This window comes from Cebidichthys violaceus, unplaced genomic scaffold, assembly GCF_023349555.1.
Source record: "Cebidichthys violaceus isolate CVI_PGR_0920_01 unplaced genomic scaffold, fCebVio1.0.p SCAF_19, whole genome shotgun sequence".
In the NCBI taxonomy this organism is placed as follows: domain Eukaryota; kingdom Metazoa; phylum Chordata; class Actinopteri; order Perciformes; family Stichaeidae; genus Cebidichthys; species Cebidichthys violaceus.
Genome location: NW_027176361.1, coordinates 3,429,277 through 3,451,253, shown reverse-complemented (window position 1 = coordinate 3,451,253; position 21,977 = coordinate 3,429,277). Strand labels below are relative to the sequence as shown.

Genomic DNA, 21,977 nt, shown 5'->3' with positions numbered 1-21,977 from the left:
ACGGCAGGACCTACGACTGCAGCACCTACAACTACAGTTGCACCTACAACAGCTGCACCTACAACTGCTGAACAGACAACAGTCTTACCTACAACAACAGCACCTACGACTCCTGCACCTATAACAATAGCCGCACCTACGACTGTGGCAACTACAACAGCCGCACCTACAACTGCGGCACAGACAACAGTTGCAACTACAACAGCGGCACCTACGACTGCAGCACCTACAACCACAGTTGCACCTTCGACTCCTGCACCTACAACAACTGTAGCACCTACAACAGCAGCACCTACGACTGCAGCACCTACAACTACAGTTGCACCTACAACAGCTGCACCTACAACTGCTGCACATACAACAGTTGCACCTAAAACAACAGCACCTACGACTCCTGCACCTACAACAATAGCCGCACATACGACTGTGGCAACTACAACAGCCGCACCTACAACTGCTGCACAAACAACAGTCGCACCAAAAACAGCTGCACCTACGACTCCTGCTACTATAACAACTGTAGCACCTACAACAGCAGCAACTACGACTCCTGCACCTACAACAACAGCCGCACCTATGACTGTGGCAACTACAACAACAGCACCTACAACTGCTGCACAAACAACAGTCGCACCTACAACAGCAGCACCTACAACTCCTGCATCTACAACAACAGCAGCACCTACGACTGCAGCAACTACAACTACACCCGCACCTACGACTGTGGCAACTACAACAGCCGCACCTACAACTGCTGCACAGACAACAGTTGCACCTACAACAGCAGCACCTACGACTGCAGCACCTACAACAACAGTTGCACCTACGACAGCCGCACCTACGACTCCTTCAACTACAACAACTGTAGCACATACAACAGCAGCACCTACAACTCCTGCACCTACAACAACAGCTGCATCTATGACTGTGGCAACTACAACAGCCGCAACTACAACTGCAGCACAGACAACAGTTGCACCTACAACAACAGCACCTACGACTCCTGCACCTACAACAACTGTAGCACCTACAACAGCAGCACCTACGACTGCAGCACCTACAACTACAGTTGCACCTACAACAGCTGCACCTACAACTGCTGCACAGACAACAGTTGCACCTAAAACAGCGGCACCTACGACTGCAGCACCTACGACTGCAGCACCTACAAATACAGTTGCACCTACAACAGCTGCACCTACAACAGCTGCACCTACAACTCCTGCAACTACAACTGTAGCACCTACAACAGCAGCACCTACGACTCCTGCACCTACAACAACAGCCGCACCTACGAGTGTGGCAACTACAACAGCCGCACCTACAACTGATGCTCAGACAACAGTTACACATACAACAGCAGCACCTACAACTACTGTACCTACAACAACAGACGTACCTACGACTGTGGCAACTACTACAGCCGCACCTACAACTACTGAACAGACAACAGTTGCACCTACGACAGCAGCACCTACGACTCCTGCACCTACAACAACTGTAGCACCTACAACAGCAGCACATACAACTGCAGCACCTACAACTACAGTTGCACCTACAACAGCTGCACCTACAACTCCTGCAACTACAACTGTAGCACCTACAACAGCAGCACCTACGACTCTTGCACCTACAACAACAGCCGCACCTTCAACTGTGGCAACTACAACAGCCGCACCTACGAGTGTGGCAACTACAACAACCGCACCTACAACAGCAGAACAGACAACAGTTGCACCTACAACAGCAGCACCTGCAGCACCTACAACAACAGTTGCACCTACAACAGCCGCACCTACGATTCCTTCAACTACAACAACTGTAGCACCTACAACAGCAGCATCTACGACTGCAGCACCTACAACTACAGTTGCACCTCTAACAGCTGCACCTACAACTCCTGCAACTACAACTGTAGCACCTACAACAGCAGCACCTGCGACTCCTGCACCTACAACAACTGTAGCACCTACAACAGCTGCACCTACGACTGCAGCACCTACAACTACAGTTGCACCTTCAACAGCTGCACCTACAACTGCTGCACAGACAACAGTTGCACCTACAACAACAGCACCTACGACTCCTGCACCTACAACAATAGCCGCACCTACAACTGCAGCAGAGACAACGGTTGCACCTCCAACAGCAGCACCTACGACTCCTGCACCTACAACAGCCTCATCTACGACTGTGGCAACTACAACAGCCGCACCTACAACTGCTGCACAGACAACAGTTGCAGGTACAACAGCGGCACCTACGACTCCTTCAACTACAACAACTGTAGCACCTACAACAGCAGCACCTACAACTCCTGCACCTACAACAACAGCTGCATCTATGACTGTGGCAACTACAACAGCCGCAACTACAACTGCAGCACAGACAACAGTTGCACCTACAACAACAGCACCTACGACTCCTGCACCTACAACAACTGTAGCACCTACAACAGCTGCACCTACAACTGCAGCACCTACAACTACAGTTGCACCTACAACAGCTGCACCTACAACTGCTGAACAGACAACAGTCTTACCTACAACAACAGCACCTACGACTCCTGCACCTATAACAATAGCCGCACCTACGACTGTGGCAACTACAACAGCCGCACCTACAACTGCGGCACAGACAACAGTTGCACCTACAACAGCGGCACCTACGACTGCAGCACCTACAACCACAGTTGCACCTTCGACTCCTGCACCTACAACAACTGTAGCACCTACAACAGCAGCACCTACGACTGCAGCACCTACAACTACAGTTGCACCTACAACAGCTGCACCTACAACTGCTGCACATACAACAGTTGCACCTACAACAACAGCACCTACGACTCCTGCACCTACAACAATAGCCGCACCTACGACTGTGGCAACTACAACAGCCGCACCTACAACTGCTGCACAAACAACAGTCGCACCAAAAACAGCTGCACCTACGACTCCTGCAACTATAACAACTGTAGCACCTACAACAGCAGCAACTACGACTCCTGCACCTACAACAACAGCCGCACCTATGACTGTGGCAACTACAACAACCGCACCTACAACTGCTGCACAAACAACAGTCGCACCTACAACAGCAGCACCTACAACTCCTGCATCTACAACAACAGCAGCACCTACGACTGCAGCAACTACAACTACATCCGCACCTACGACTGTGGCAACTACAACAGCCGCACCTACAACTGCTGCACAGACAACAGTTGCACCTACAACAGCAGCACCTACGACTGCAGCACCTACAACAACAGTTGCACCTACGACAGCCGCACCTACGACTCCTTCAACTACAACAACTGTAGCACATACAACAGCAGCACCTACAACTCCTGCACCTACAACAACAGCTGCATCTATGACTGTGGCAACTACAACAGCCGCAACTACAACTGCAGCACAGACAACAGTTGCACCTACAACAACAGCACCTACGACTCCTGCACCTACAACAACTGTAGCACCTACAACAGCAGCACCTACGACTGCAGCACCTACAACTACAGTTGCACCTACAACAGCTGCACCTACAACTGCTGCACAGACAACAGTTGCACCTACAACAGCGGCACCTACGACTGCAGCACCTACGACTGCAGCACCTACAAATACAGTTGCACCTACAACAGCTGCACCTACAACTCCTGCAACTACAACTGTAGCACCTACAACAGCAGCACCTACGACTCCTGCACCTACAACAACAGCCGCACCTACGAGTGTGGCAACTACAACAGCCGCACCTACAACTGATGCTCAGACAACAGTTACACATACAACAGCAGCACCTACAACTACTGTACCTACAACAACAGACATACCTACGACTGTGGCAACTACTACAGCCGCTCCTACAACTACTGAACAGACAACAGTTGCACCTACGACAGCAGCACCTACGACTCCTGCACCTACAACAACTGTAGCACCTACAACAGCAGCACATACAACTGCAGCACCTACAACTACAGTTGCACCTACAACAGCTGCACCTACAACTCCTGCAACTACAACTGTAGCACCTACAACAGCAGCACCTACGACTCCTGCACCTACAACAACAGCCGCACCTTCAACTGTGGCAACTACAACAGCCGCACCTACGAGTGTGGCAACTACAACAGCCGCACCTACAACAGCAGAACAGACAACAGTTGCACCTACAACAGCAGCACCTGCGACTGCAGCACCTACAACAACAGTTGCACCTACAACAGCCGCACCTACGATTCCTTCAACTACAACAACTGTAGCACCTACAACAGCAGCATCTACGACTGCAGCACCTACAACTACAGTTGCACCTCTAACAGCTGCACCTACAACTCCTGCAACTACAACTGTAGCACCTACAACAGCAGCACCTGCGACTCCTGCACCTACAACAACTGTAGCACCTACAACAGCAGCACCTACGACTGCAGCACCTACAACTACAGTTGCACCTTCAACAGCTGCACCTACAACTGCTGCACAGACAACAGTTGCACCTACAACAACAGCACCTACGACTCCTGCACCTACAACAATAGCCGCACCTACAACTGCAGCAGAGACAACGGTTGCACCTCCAACAGCAGCACCTACGACTCCTGCACCTACAACAGCCTCATCTACGACTGTGGCAACTACAACAGCCGCACCTACAACTGCTGCACAGACAACAGTTGCAGCTACAACAGCGACACCTGCGACTGCAGCACCTACAACCACAGTTGCACCTACAACGGCAGGACCTACGACTGCAGCACCTACAACTACAGTTGCACCTACAACAGCTGCACCTACAACTGCTGAACAGACAACAGTCTTACCTACAACAACAGCACCTACGACTCCTGCACCTATAACAATAGCCGCACCTACGACTGTGGCAACTACAACAGCCGCACCTACAACTGCTGCACAAACAACAGTCGCACCAAAAACAGCTGCACCTACGACTCCTGCAACTATAACAACTGTAGCACCTACAACAGCAGCAACTACGACTCCTGCACCTACAACAACAGCCGCACCTATGACTGTGGCAACTACAACAACAGCACCTACAACTGCTGCACAAACAACAGTCGCACCTACAACAGCAGCACCTACAACTCCTGCATCTACAACAACAGCAGCACCTACGACTGCAGCAACTACAACTACACCCGCACCTACGACTGTGGCAACTACAACAGCCGCACCTACAACTGCTGCACAGACAACAGTTGCACCTACAACAGCAGCACCTACGACTGCAGCACCTACAACAACAGTTGCACCTACGACAGCCGCACCTACGACTCCTTCAACTACAACAACTGTAGCACATACAACAGCAGCACCTACAACTCCTGCACCTACAACAACAGCTGCATCTATGACTGTGGCAACTACAACAGCCGCAACTACAACTGCAGCACAGACAACAGTTGCACCTACAACAACAGCACCTACGACTCCTGCACCTACAACAACTGTAGCACCTACAACAGCAGCACCTACGACTGCAGCACCTACAACTACAGTTGCACCTACAACAGCTGCACCTACAACTGCTGCACAGACAACAGTTGCACCTACAACAGCGGCACCTACGACTGCAGCACCTACGACTGCAGCACCTACAAATACAGTTGCACCTACAACAGCTGCACCTACAACTCCTGCAACTACAACTGTAGCACCTACAACAGCAGCACCTACGACTCCTGCACCTACAACAACAGCCGCACCTACGAGTGTGGCAACTACAACAGCCGCACCTACAACTGATGCTCAGACAACAGTTACACATACAACAGCAGCACCTACAACTACTGTACCTACAACAACAGACGTACCTACGACTGTGGCAACTACTACAGCCGCACCTACAACTACTGAACAGACAACAGTTGCACCTACGACAGCAGCACCTACGACTCCTGCACCTACAACAACTGTAGCACCTACAACAGCAGCACATACAACTGCAGCACCTACAACTACAGTTGCACCTACAACAGCTGCACCTACAACTCCTGCAACTACAACTGTAGCACCTACAACAGCAGCACCTACGACTCTTGCACCTACAACAACAGCCGCACCTTCAACTGTGGCAACTACAACAGCCGCACCTACGAGTGTGGCAACTACAACAACCGCACCTACAACAGCAGAACAGACAACAGTTGCACCTACAACAGCAGCACCTGCAGCACCTACAACAACAGTTGCACCTACAACAGCCGCACCTACGATTCCTTCAACTACAACAACTGTAGCACCTACAACAGCAGCATCTACGACTGCAGCACCTACAACTACAGTTGCACCTCTAACAGCTGCACCTACAACTCCTGCAACTACAACTGTAGCACCTACAACAGCAGCACCTGCGACTCCTGCACCTACAACAACTGTAGCACCTACAACAGCTGCACCTACGACTGCAGCACCTACAACTACAGTTGCACCTTCAACAGCTGCACCTACAACTGCTGCACAGACAACAGTTGCACCTACAACAACAGCACCTACGACTCCTGCACCTACAACAATAGCCGCACCTACAACTGCAGCAGAGACAACGGTTGCACCTCCAACAGCAGCACCTACGACTCCTGCACCTACAACAGCCTCATCTACGACTGTGGCAACTACAACAGCCGCACCTACAACTGCTGCACAGACAACAGTTGCAGGTACAACAGCGGCACCTACGACTCCTTCAACTACAACAACTGTAGCACCTACAACAGCAGCACCTACAACTCCTGCACCTACAACAACAGCTGCATCTATGACTGTGGCAACTACAACAGCCGCAACTACAACTGCAGCACAGACAACAGTTGCACCTACAACAACAGCACCTACGACTCCTGCACCTACAACAACTGTAGCACCTACAACAGCTGCACCTACAACTGCAGCACCTACAACTACAGTTGCACCTACAACAGCTGCACCTACAACTGCTGAACAGACAACAGTCTTACCTACAACAACAGCACCTACGACTCCTGCACCTATAACAATAGCCGCACCTACGACTGTGGCAACTACAACAGCCGCACCTACAACTGCGGCACAGACAACAGTTGCACCTACAACAGCGGCACCTACGACTGCAGCACCTACAACCACAGTTGCACCTTCGACTCCTGCACCTACAACAACTGTAGCACCTACAACAGCAGCACCTACGACTGCAGCACCTACAACTACAGTTGCACCTACAACAGCTGCACCTACAACTGCTGCACATACAACAGTTGCACCTACAACAACAGCACCTACGACTCCTGCACCTACAACAATAGCCGCACCTACGACTGTGGCAACTACAACAGCCGCACCTACAACTGCTGCACAAACAACAGTCGCACCAAAAACAGCTGCACCTACGACTCCTGCAACTATAACAACTGTAGCACCTACAACAGCAGCAACTACGACTCCTGCACCTACAACAACAGCCGCACCTATGACTGTGGCAACTACAACAACCGCACCTACAACTGCTGCACAAACAACAGTCGCACCTACAACAGCAGCACCTACAACTCCTGCATCTACAACAACAGCAGCACCTACGACTGCAGCAACTACAACTACATCCGCACCTACGACTGTGGCAACTACAACAGCCGCACCTACAACTGCTGCACAGACAACAGTTGCACCTACAACAGCAGCACCTACGACTGCAGCACCTACAACAACAGTTGCACCTACGACAGCCGCACCTACGACTCCTTCAACTACAACAACTGTAGCACATACAACAGCAGCACCTACAACTCCTGCACCTACAACAACAGCTGCATCTATGACTGTGGCAACTACAACAGCCGCAACTACAACTGCAGCACAGACAACAGTTGCACCTACAACAACAGCACCTACGACTCCTGCACCTACAACAACTGTAGCACCTACAACAGCAGCACCTACGACTGCAGCACCTACAACTACAGTTGCACCTACAACAGCTGCACCTACAACTGCTGCACAGACAACAGTTGCACCTACAACAGCGGCACCTACGACTGCAGCACCTACGACTGCAGCACCTACAAATACAGTTGCACCTACAACAGCTGCACCTACAACTCCTGCAACTACAACTGTAGCACCTACAACAGCAGCACCTACGACTCCTGCACCTACAACAACAGCCGCACCTACGAGTGTGGCAACTACAACAGCCGCACCTACAACTGATGCTCAGACAACAGTTACACATACAACAGCAGCACCTACAACTACTGTACCTACAACAACAGACATACCTACGACTGTGGCAACTACTACAGCCGCTCCTACAACTACTGAACAGACAACAGTTGCACCTACGACAGCAGCACCTACGACTCCTGCACCTACAACAACTGTAGCACCTACAACAGCAGCACATACAACTGCAGCACCTACAACTACAGTTGCACCTACAACAGCTGCACCTACAACTCCTGCAACTACAACTGTAGCACCTACAACAGCAGCACCTACGACTCCTGCACCTACAACAACAGCCGCACCTTCAACTGTGGCAACTACAACAGCCGCACCTACGAGTGTGGCAACTACAACAGCCGCACCTACAACAGCAGAACAGACAACAGTTGCACCTACAACAGCAGCACCTGCGACTGCAGCACCTACAACAACAGTTGCACCTACAACAGCCGCACCTACGATTCCTTCAACTACAACAACTGTAGCACCTACAACAGCAGCATCTACGACTGCAGCACCTACAACTACAGTTGCACCTCTAACAGCTGCACCTACAACTCCTGCAACTACAACTGTAGCACCTACAACAGCAGCACCTGCGACTCCTGCACCTACAACAACTGTAGCACCTACAACAGCAGCACCTACGACTGCAGCACCTACAACTACAGTTGCACCTTCAACAGCTGCACCTACAACTGCTGCACAGACAACAGTTGCACCTACAACAACAGCACCTACGACTCCTGCACCTACAACAATAGCCGCACCTACAACTGCAGCAGAGACAACGGTTGCACCTCCAACAGCAGCACCTACGACTCCTGCACCTACAACAGCCTCATCTACGACTGTGGCAACTACAACAGCCGCACCTACAACTGCTGCACAGACAACAGTTGCAGGTACAACAGCGGCACCTACGACTCCTTCAACTACAACAACTGTAGCACCTACAACAGCAGCACCTACAACTCCTGCACCTACAACAACAGCTGCATCTATGACTGTGGCAACTACAACAGCCGCAACTACAACTGCAGCACAGACAACAGTTGCACCTACAACCACAGCACCTACGACTCCTGCACCTACAACAACTGTAGCACCTACAACAGCTGCACCTACAACTGCTGCACAGACAACAGTTGCACCTACAACAGCGGCACCTACGACTGCAGCACCTACGACTGCAGCACCTACAAATACAGTTGCACCTACAACAGCTGCACCTACAACTCCTGCAACTACAACTGTAGCACCTACAACTGCAGCACCTACGACTCCTGCACCTACAACAACAGCCGCACCTACGAGTGTGGCAACTACAACAGCTGCACCTACAACTGCTGAACAGACAACAGTTGCACCTACGACAGCAGCTACGACTCCTGCACCTACAACAACAGCCGCACCTACGACTGTGGTAACTACAACAGCCGCACCTACAACTGCTGAACAGACAACAGTTGCACCTACAACAACAACACTTACGACTCCTGCACCTACAACAACTGTAGCACCTACAACAGCAGCACCTACGACTGCAGCACCTACAACTACAGTTGCACCTACAACAGATGCACCTACAACTCCTGCAACTACAACTGTAGCACCTACAACAGCAGCACCTACGACTCCTGAAGCTACAACAACTGTAGCACTTACAACAGCAACACCTAAGACTGCAGCACCAACAACTACAGTTGCAACTACAACAGCTGCACCTACAACTGCTGCACAGACAACAGTTGCACCTACAACAGCGGCACCTACGACTGCAGCACCTACGACTGCAGCACCTACAAATACAGTTGCACCTACAACAGCTGCACCTACAACTCCTGCAACTACAACTGTAGCACCTACAACAGCAGCACCTACGACTCCTGCACCTACAACAACAGCCGCACCTTCAACTGTGGCAACTACAACAGCCGCACCTACGAGTGTGGCAACTACAACAGCCGCACCTACAACAGCAGAACAGACAACAGTTGCACCTACAACAGCAGCACCTGCGACTGCAGGACCTACAACAACAGTTGCACCTACAACAGCCGCACCTACGACTCCTTCAACTACAACAACTGTAGCACCTACAACAGCAGCATCTACGACTGCAGCACCTACAACTACAGTTGCACCTCTAACAGCTGCACCTACAACTCCTGCAACTACAACTGTAGCACCTACAACAGCAGCACCTGCGACTCCTGCACCTACAACAACTGTAGCACCTACAACAGCAGCACCTACGACTGCAGCACCTACAACTACAGTTGCACCTTCAACGGCTGCACCTACAACTGCTGCACAGACAACACTTGCACCTACAACAACAGCACCTACGACTCCTGCACCTACAACAATAGCCGCACCTACAACTGCAGCAGAGACAACGGTTGCACCTCCAACAGCAGCACCTACGACTCCTGCACCTACAACAGCCTCATCTACGACTGTGGCAACTACAACAGCCGCACCTACAACTGCTGCACAGACAACAGTTGCAGGTACAACAGCGTCACCTGCGACTGCAGCACCTACAACCACAGTTGCACCTACAACGGCAGCACCTACGACTGCAGCACCTACAACTACAGTTGCACCTACAACAGCTGCACCTACAACTGCTGCACAGACAACAGTCTTACCTACAACAACAGCACCTACGACTCCTGCACCTATAACAATAGCCGCACCTACGACTGTGGCAACTACAATAGCCGCACCTACAACTGCTGCACAGACAACAGTTGCACCTACAACAGCGGCACCTATGACTGCAGCACCTACAACAGCAGCACCTACGACTCCTGCACCTACAATAACTGTAGCACCTACGACTGCAGCACAGACAACAGTTGCACCTACAACAGCGGCACCTACGACAGCAGCACCTATGACTGCAGCACCTACAACAGTTGCACCTACGACTCCTGCACCTACAACTACAGCTGCATGTATGACTGTGGCAACTACAACAGCCGCATCTACAACTGCAGCACATACAACAGTTGCACCTACAACAGCGTCACCAACGACTGCAGCACCTACAACCACAGTTGCACCTACAACGGCAGCACCTACTACTCCTGCACCTACAACAACTGTAGCACCTACAACAGAAGTAACTATGACTCCTGCACCTACAACAACAGCCGCACCTACGACTGTGGTAACTACAACAGCCGCACCTACAACTGCTGAACAGACAACAGTTGCACCTACAACAACAGCACCTACGACTCCTGCACCTACAACAACTGTAGCACCTACAACAGCAGCACCTACGACTGCAGCACCTACAACTACAGTTGCACCTACAACAGCTGCACCTACAACTCCTGCAACTACAACTGTAGCACCTACAACAGCAGCACCTACGACTCCTGAACCTACAACAACTGTAGCACTTACAACAGCAACACCTACGACTGCAGCACCTACAACCACAGTTGCACCTTCGACTCCTGCACCTACAACAACTGTAGCACCTACAACAGCAGCACCTACGACTGCAGCACCTACAAATACAGTTGCACCTACAACAGCTGCACCTACAACTCCTGCAACTACAACTGTAGCACCTACAACAGCAGCACCTACGACTCCTGCACCTACAACAACAGCCGCACCTACAACTGTGGCAACTACAACAGCCGCACCTACGAGTGTGGCAACTACAACAGCCGCACCTACAACTACAGAACAGACAACAGTTGCACCTGCAACAGCGGCACCTACGACTGCAGCACCTACAACCACAGTTGCACCTACGACTCCTGCACCTACAACAACTGTAGCACCTACAACAGCAGCACCTACAACTGCAGCACCTACAACTACAGTTGCACCTACAACAGCCGCACCTACAACTGCAGAACACACAACAGTTGCACCTACAACAGCAGCACCTACGACTGCAGCACCTACAACAACAGTTGCAACTACAACAGCTGCACCTACAACTCCTGCAAATACAACAGCAGCACCTACGACTCCTGTAACTACAACAACAGCAGCACCTACAACTGTGGCAACTACAACAGCCGAACCTACAACTGCTGCACAAACAACAGTTGCACCTACGACTCCTGCACCAACAAAAACAGCTGCACCTATGACTGTGGCAACTACAACAGCCGCACCTACAACTGCAGCACATACAACAGTTGCACCTACAACAACGGCACCTACGACTGCAGCATCTACAACTACAGTTGCACCTACAACAGCTGCACCTACGACTCCTGTACCTACAACAAAAGCCCCACCTACGTCTGTGGCAACTACAACAGCCGCACCTACAACTGCAGCACAGACAACGGTTGCACCTACAACAGCATCACCTACGACTGCAGCAACTACAACTACAGCCGCACCTAAGACTGTGGCAACTACAACAGCCGCACCTACAACTGCTGCACAGACAACAATTGCACCTACAACAGCAGCACCTACGACTCCTGCACCTAAAACAAAAACCATTCCTACGACTGTGGCAACTACAACAGCCGCACCTACAACTACTGAACAGACAACAGTTGCACCTACAATAGCAGCACCTACGACTCCTGCACCTACATCAACTGTAGCACCTACAACAGCAGCACCTACGACTGCAGCACCTACAACTACCGTTGCACCTACAACAGCTGCACCTACGACTCCTGCAACTACAACTGTAGCACCTACAACAGCAGCACTTACAACTCCTGCATCTACAACAACAACCGCACCTACAACTGCTGCACAAACAACAGTCGCACCTAAAACAGCTGCACCTACGACTCCTGCACCTACAACAACAGCCGCACCTACGACTGTGGCAACTACAACAGCCGCACCTACAACTGCTGCACCTACAACTCCTGCATCTACAACAACAGCAGCACTTACGACTGCAGCATATACAACACTTGCACCTACAACAGCGGCACCTACGACTGCAGCACCTACGACTGCAGCACCTACAACTACAGTTGCACCTACAACAGCTGCACCTACAACTGCTGCACAGACAACAGTTGCACCTACAACAGCTGCACCTACAACTCCTGCAACTACAACTGTAGCACCTACAACAGCAGCACCTACGACTCCTGCACCTACAACAACAGCCGCACCTACGAGTGTGGCAACTACAACAGCCGCACCTACAACTGCTGAACAGACAACAGTTTCACCTACGACAGCAGCACCTACGACTCCTGCACCTACAACAACAGCCGCACCTACGACTGTGGTAACTACAACAGCCGCACCTACAACTGATGCACAGACAACAGTTACACATACAACAGCAGCACCTACAACTACTGTACCTACAACAACAGACGTACCTACGACTGTGGCAACTACTACAGCCGCACCTACAACTACTGAACAGACAACAGTTGCACCTACGACAGCAGCACCTACGACTCCTGCACCTACAACAACTGTAGCACCTACAACATCAGCACATACGACTGCAGCACCTACAACTACAGTTGCACCTACAACAGCTGCACCTACAACTCCTGCAACTACAACTGTAGCACCTACAACAGCAGGACCTACGACTCCTGCACCTACAACAACAGCCGCACCTTCAACTGTGGCAACTACAACAGCCGCACCTACGAGTGTGGCAACTACAACAGCCGCACCTACAACAGCAGAACAGACAACAGTTGCACCTACAACAGCAGCACCTGCGACTGCAGCACCTACAACAACAGTTGCACCTACAACAGCCGCACCTACGACTCCTTCAACTACAACAACTGTAGCACCTACAACAGCAGCATCTACGACTGCAGCACCTACAACTACAGTTGCACCTCTAACAGCTGCACCTACAACTCCTGCAACTACAACTGTAGCACCTACAACAGCAGCACCTACGACTGCAGCACCTACAACTACAGTTGCACCTTCAACAGCTGCACCTACAACTGCTGCACAGACAACAGTTGCACCTACAACAACAGCACCTACGACTCCTGCACCTACAACAATAGCCGCACCTACAACTGCAGCAGAGACAACGGTTGCACCTCCAACAGCAGCACCTACGACTCCTGCACCTACAACAGCCTCATCTACGACTGTGGCAACTACAACAGCCGCACCTACAACTGCTGCACAGACAACAGTTGCAGGTACAACAGCGGCACCTACGACTCCTTCAACTACAACAACTGTAGCACCTACAACAGCAGCACCTACAACTCCTGCACCTACAACAACAGCTGCATCTATGACTGTGGCAACTACAACAGCCGCAACTACAACTGCAGCACAGACAACAGTTGCACCTACAACAACAGCACCTGCGACTCCTGCACCTACAACAACTGTAGCACCTACAACAGCTGCACCTACAACTGCTGCACGGACAACAGTTGCACCTACAACAGCGGCACCTACGACTGCAGCACCTATGACTGCAGCACCTACAAATACAGTTGCACCTACAACAGCTGCACCTACAACTCCTGCAACTACAACTGTAGCACCTACAACTGCAGCACCTACGACTCCTGCACCTACAACAACAGCCGCACCTACGAGTGTGGCAACTACAACAGCTGCACCTACAACTGCTGAACAGACAACAGTTGCACCTACGACAGCAGCTACGACTCCTGCACCTACAACAACAGCCGCACCTACGACTGTGGTAACTACAACAGCCGCACCTACAACTGCTGAACAGACAACAGTTGCACCTACAACAACAACACCTACGACTCCTGCACCTACAACAACTGTAGCACCTACAACAGCAGCACCTACGACTGCAGCACCTACAACTACAGTTGCACCTACAACAGCTGCACCTACAACTCCTGCAACTACAACTGTAGCACCTACAACAGCAGCACCTACGACTCCTGAACCTACAACAACTGTAGCACTTACAACAGCAACACCTAAGACTGCAGCACCAACAACTACAGTTGCAACTACAACAGCTGCACCTACAACTCCTGCAACTACAACTGTAGCACCTACAACAGCAGCACCTACGACTCCTGCACCTACAACAACAGCCGCACCTTCAACTGTGGCAACTACAACAGCCGCACCTACGAGTGTGGCAACTACAACAGCCGCACCTACAACAGCAGAACAGACAACAGTTGCACCTACAACAGCAGCACCTGCGACTGCAGCACCTACAACAACAGTTGCACCTACAACAGCCGTACCTACGATTCCTTCAACTACAACAACTGTAGCACCTACAACAGCAGCATCTACGACTGCAGCACCTACAACTACAGTTGCACCTCTAACAGCTGCACCTACAACTCCTGCAACTACAACTGTAGCACCTACAACAGCAGCACCTGCGACTCCTGCACCTACAACAACTGTAGCACCTACAACAGCAGCACCTACGACTGCAGCACCTACAACTACAGTTGCACCTTCAACAGCTGCACCTACAACTGCTGCACAGACAACAGTTGCACCTACAACAACAGCACCTACGACTCCTGCACCTACAACAATAGCCGCACCTACAACTGCAGCAGAGACAACGGTTGCACCTCCAACAGCAGCACCTACGACTCCTGCACCTACAACAGCCTCATCTACGACTGCTGCACAGACAACAGTTGCAGGTACAACAGCGGCACCTACGACTCCTTCAACTACAACAACTGTAGCACCTACAACAGCAGCACCTACAACTCCTGCACCTACAACAACAGCTGCATCTATGACTGTGGCAACTACAACAGCCGCAACTACAACTGCAGCACAGACAACAGTTGCACCTACAACAACAGCACCTACGACTCCTGCACCTACAACAACTGTAGCACCTACAACAGCTGCACCTACAACTGCTGCACAGACAACAGTTGCACCTACAACAGCGGCACCTACGACTGCAGCACCTACGACTGCAGCACCTACAAATACAGTTGCACCTACAACAGCTGCACCTACAACTCCTGCAACTACAACTGTAGCACCTACAACAGCAGCACCTACGACTCCTGCACCTACAACAACAACCGCACCTTCAACTGTGGCAACTACAACAGCCGCACCTACGAGTGTGGCAACTACAACAGCCGCACCTACAACAGCAGAACAGACAACAGTTGCACCTACAACAGCAGCACCTGCGACTGCAGGACCTACAACAACAGTTGCACCTACAACAGCCGCACCTACGACTCCTTCAACTACAACAACTGTAGCACCTACAACAGCAGCATCTACGACTGCAGCACCTACAACTACAGTTGCACCTCTAACAGCTGCACCTACAACTCCTGCAACTACAACTGTAGCACCTACAACAGCAGCACCTGCGACTCCTGCACCTACAACAACTGTAGCACCTACAACAGCAGCACCTACGACTCCTGAACCTGCAACAACTGTAGCACTTACAACAGCAACACCTAAGACTGCAGCACCAACAACTACAGTTGCAACTACAACAGCTGCACCTACAACTGCTGCACAGACAACAGTTGCACCTACAACAGCGGCACCTACGACTGCAGCACCTACGACTGCAGCACCTACAAATACAGTTGCACCTACAACAGCTGCACCTACAACTCCTGCAACTACAACTGTAGCACCTACAACAGCAGCACCTACGACTCCTGCACCTACAACAACAACCGCACCTTCAACTGTGGCAACTACAACAGCCGCACCTACGAGTGTGGCAACTACAACAGCCGCACCTACAACAGCAGAACAGACAACAGTTGCACCTACAACAGCAGCACCTGCGACTGCAGGACCTACAACAACAGTTGCACCTACAACAGCCGCACCTACGACTCCTTCAACTACAACAACTGTAGCACCTACAACAGCAGCATCTACGACTGCAGCACCTACAACTACAGTTGCACCTCTAACAGCTGCACCTACAACTCCTGCAACTACAACTGTAGCACCTACAACAGCAGCACCTGCGACTCCTGCACCTACAACAACTGTAGCACCTACAACAGCAGCACCTACGACTGCAGCACCTACAACTACAGTTGCACCTTCAACAGCTGCACCTACAACTGCTGCACAGACAACAGTTGCACCTACAACAACAGCACCTACGACTCCTGCACCTACAACAATAGCCGCACCTACAACTGCAGCAGAGACAACGGTTGCACCTCCAACAGCAGCACCTACGACTCCTGCACCTACAACAGCCTCATCTACGACCGTGGCAACTACAACAGCCGCACCTACAACTGCTGCACAGACAACAGTTGCAGGTACAACAGCGGCACCTGCGACTGCAGCACCTACAACCACAGTTGCACCTAAAACGGCAGCACCTACGACTGCAGCACCTACAACTACAGTTGCATCTACAACAGCTGCACCTACAACTGCTGCACAGACAACAGTCTTACCTACAACAACAGCACCTACGACTCCTGCACCTATAACAATAGCCGCACCTACGACTGTGGCAACTACAACAGCCGCACCTACAACTGCTGCACAGACAACAGTTGCACCTACAACAGCGGCACCTACGACTGCAGCACCTACAACCACAGTTGCACCTACGACTCCTGCACCTACAATAACTGTAGCACCTACGACTGCAGCACAGACAACAGTTGCAACTACAACAGCGGCACCTACGACAGCAGCACCTATGACTGCAGCACCTACAACAGCAGCACCTACGACTCCTGCACCTACAACAACAGCCGCACCTACAACAGCCGCACCTACAACTGCTGCAAAGACAACAGTTGCACCTACGACTCCTGCACCTACAACTACAGCTGCATCTATGACTGTGGCAACTACAACAGCCGCATCTACAACTGCAGCATATACAACAGTTGCACCTACAACAGCGTCACCAACGACTGCAGCACCTACAACCACAGTTGCACCTACAACGGCAGCACCTACTACTCCTGCACCTACAACAACTGTAGCACCTACAACAGAAGCAACTATGACTCCTGCACCTACAACAACAGCCGCACCTACGACTGTGGTAACTACAACAGCCGCACCTACAACTGCTGAACAGACAACAGTTGCACCTACAACAACAGCACCTACGACTCCTGCACCTACAACAACTGTAGCACCTACAACAGCAGCACCTACGACTGCAGCACCTACAACTACAACTGTAGCACCTACAACAGCAGCACCTACGACTCCTGAACCTACAACAACTGTAGCACTTACAACAGCAACACCTACGACTGCAGCACCTACAACCACAGTTGCACCTTCGACTCCTGCACCTACAACAACTGTAGCACCTACAACAGCAGCACCTACGACTGCAGCACCTACAACTACAGTTGCACCTACAACAGCAGCACCTACGACTGCAGCACCTACAACTACAGTTGCACCTACAACAGCTGCACCTACAACTCCTGCAACTACAACTGTAGCACCTACAACAGCAGCACCTACGACTCCTGCACCTACAACAACAGCCGCACCTACAACTGTGGCAACTACAACAGCCGCACCTACGAGTGTGGCAACTACAACAGCCGCACCTACAACTACAGAACAGACAACAGTTGCACCTGCAACAGCGGCACCTACGACTGCAGCACCTACAACCACAGTTGCACCTACGACTCCTGCACCTACAACAACTGTAGCACCTACAACAGCAGCACCTACGACTGCAGCACCTACAACTACAGTTGCACCTACAACAGCCGCACCTACAACTGCAGAACACACAACAGTTGCACCTACAACAGCAGCACCTACGACTGCAGCACCTACAACAACAGTTGCACCTACAACAGCTGCACCTACAACTCCTGCAAATACAACAGCAGCACCTACGACTCCTGCACCTACAACAACTGTAGCACCTACAACAGCTGCACAGACAACAGTTGCACCTACAACAGCGGCACCTACGACTGCAGCACCTACGACTGCAGCACCTACAAATACAGTTGCACCTACAACAGCTGCACCTACAACTCCTGCAACTACAACTGTAGCACCTACAACAGCAGCACCTACGACTCCTGCACCTACAACAACAGCCGCACCTTCAACTGTGGCAACTACAACAGCCGCACCTACGAGTGTGGCAACTACAACAGCCGCACCTACAACAGCAGAACAGACAACAGTTGCACCTACAACAGCAGCACCTGCGACTGCAGCACCTACAACAACAGTTGCACCTACAACAGCCGCACCTACGACTCCTTCAACTACAACAACTGTAGCACCTACAACAGCAGCATCTACGACTGCAGCACCTACAACTACAGTTGCACCTCTAACAGCTGCACCTACAACTCCTGCAACTACAACTGTAGCACCTACAACAGCAGCACCTACGACTGCAGCACCTACAACTACAGTTGCACCTTCAACAGCTGCACCTACAACTGCTGCACAGACAACAGTTGCACCTACAACAGCGGCACCTACGACTGCAGCACCTACAACCACAGTTGCACCTACGACTCCTGCACCTACAATAACTGTAGCACCTACAACAGCAGCACCTACGACTGCAGCACAGACAACAGTTGCACCTACAACAGCGGCACCTACGACAGCAGCATTTACGACTGCAGCACCTACAACAGCAGCACCTACGACTCCTGCACCTACAACAACAGCCGCACCTACAACAGCCGCACCTACAACTGCTGCAAAGACAACAGTTGCACCTACGACTCCTGCACCTACAACTACAGCTGCATCTATGACTGTGGCAACTACAACAGCCGCACCTACAACTGCAGCACATACAACAGTTGCACCTACAACAGCGTCACCAACGACTGCAGCACCTACAACCACAGTTGCACCTACAACGGCAGCACCTACTACTCCTGCACCTACAACAACTGTAGCACCTACAACAGAAGCAACTATGACTCCTGCACTTACAACAACAGCCGCACCTACGACTGTGGTAACTACAACTGCTGAACAGACAACAGTTGCACCTACAACAACAGCACCTACGACTCCTGCACCTACAACAACTGTAGCACCTACAACAGCAGCACCTACGACTGCAGCACCTACAACTACAGTTGCACCTTCAACAGCTGCACCTACAACTGCTGCACAGACAACAGTTGCACCTACAACAGCAGCAACTACGACTCCTGCACCTACAACAACAGCCGCACCTATGACTGTGGCAACTACAACAACCGCACCTACAACTGCTGCACAAACAACAGTAGCACCTACAACAGCAACACCTACAACTCCTGCATCTACAACAACAGCAGCACCTACGACTGCAGCAACTACAACTACATCCGCACCTACGACTGTGGCAACTACAACAGCCGCACTTACAACTGTGGCAAATACAACAGCCGCACCTACAACTGTGGCAACTACAACAGCCGCACCTACGAGTGTGGCAACTACAACAGCCGCGCCGACAACAGCAGAACAGACAACAGTTGCACCTACAACAGCAGCACCTGCGACTGCAGCACCTACAACAACAGTTGCACCTACAACAGCCGCACCTACGACTCCATCAACTACAACTGTAGCACCTACAACAGCACCTACGACTCCTGCACCTACAACAACTGTAGCACCTACAACAGCAGCACCTACGACTGCAGCACCTACAAATACAGTTGCACCTACAACAGCTGCACCTACAACTCCTGCAACAACAACTGTAGCATCTACAACAGCAGCACCTACGACTCCTGCACCTACAACAACAGCCGCACCTACAACTGTGGCAACTACAACAGCCGCACCTACGAGTGTGGCAACTACAACAGCCGCACCTACAACAGCAGAACAGACAACAGTTGCACCTACAACAGCAGCACCTGCGACTGCAGCACCTACAACAACAGTTGCACCTACAACAGCCGCACCTACGACTCCATCAACTACAACAACTGTAGCACCTACAACAGCATCATCTACGACTGCAGCACCTACAACTACAGTTGCACCTCTAACAGCTGCACCTACAACTCCTGCAACTACAACTGTAGCACCTACAACAGCAGCACCTGCGACTCCTGCACCTACAACAACAGCCGCATCTACAACTGTGGCAACTACAACAGCCGCACCTACGAGTGTGGCAACTACAACAGCCGCACCTACAACTACAGAACAGACAACAGTTGCACCTACAACAGCAGCACCTACGACTGCAGCACCTACAACCACAGTTGCACCTACAACAGCAGCACCTACGACTGCAGCACCTACAACTACAGTTGCACCTACAACAGCCGCACCTACAACTGCAGAACATACAACAGTTGCACCTACAACAGCAGCACCTACGACTGCAGCACCTACAACAACAGTTGCACCTACAACAGCTGCACCTACAACTCCTGCAAATACAACAGCAGCACCTACGACTCCTGCACCTACAACAACTGTAGCACCTACAACAGCAGCACATACGACTGCAGCACCTACAACTACAGTTGCACCTACAACAGCTGCACCTACAACTCCTGCAACTACAACTGTAGCACCTACAACAGCAGCACCTACGACTCCTGCACCTACAACAACAGCCGCACCTTCAACTGTGGCAACTACAACAGCCGCACCTACGAGTGTGGCAACTACAACAGCCGCACCTACAACAGCAGAACAGACAACAGTTGCACCTACAACAGCAGCACCTGCGACTGCAGCACCTACAACTACAGTTGCACCTACAACAGCAGCACCTAAGACTCCTTCAACTACAACAACTGTAGCACCTACAACAGCAGC

At 51.4% G+C, this 21,977-nt stretch overlaps 1 protein-coding gene across 1 annotated transcript in view; it reads left to right on the top strand.

Annotated features, from left to right (window-relative positions):
- Positions 1–21,977, top strand: part of LOC137874819 (salivary glue protein Sgs-3-like) — a gene marked incomplete at both ends in the record, with an annotated part of 40,758 nt that overhangs the window by 930 nt on the left and 17,851 nt on the right. The gene's annotated exons all lie outside the window — the stretch shown is intronic.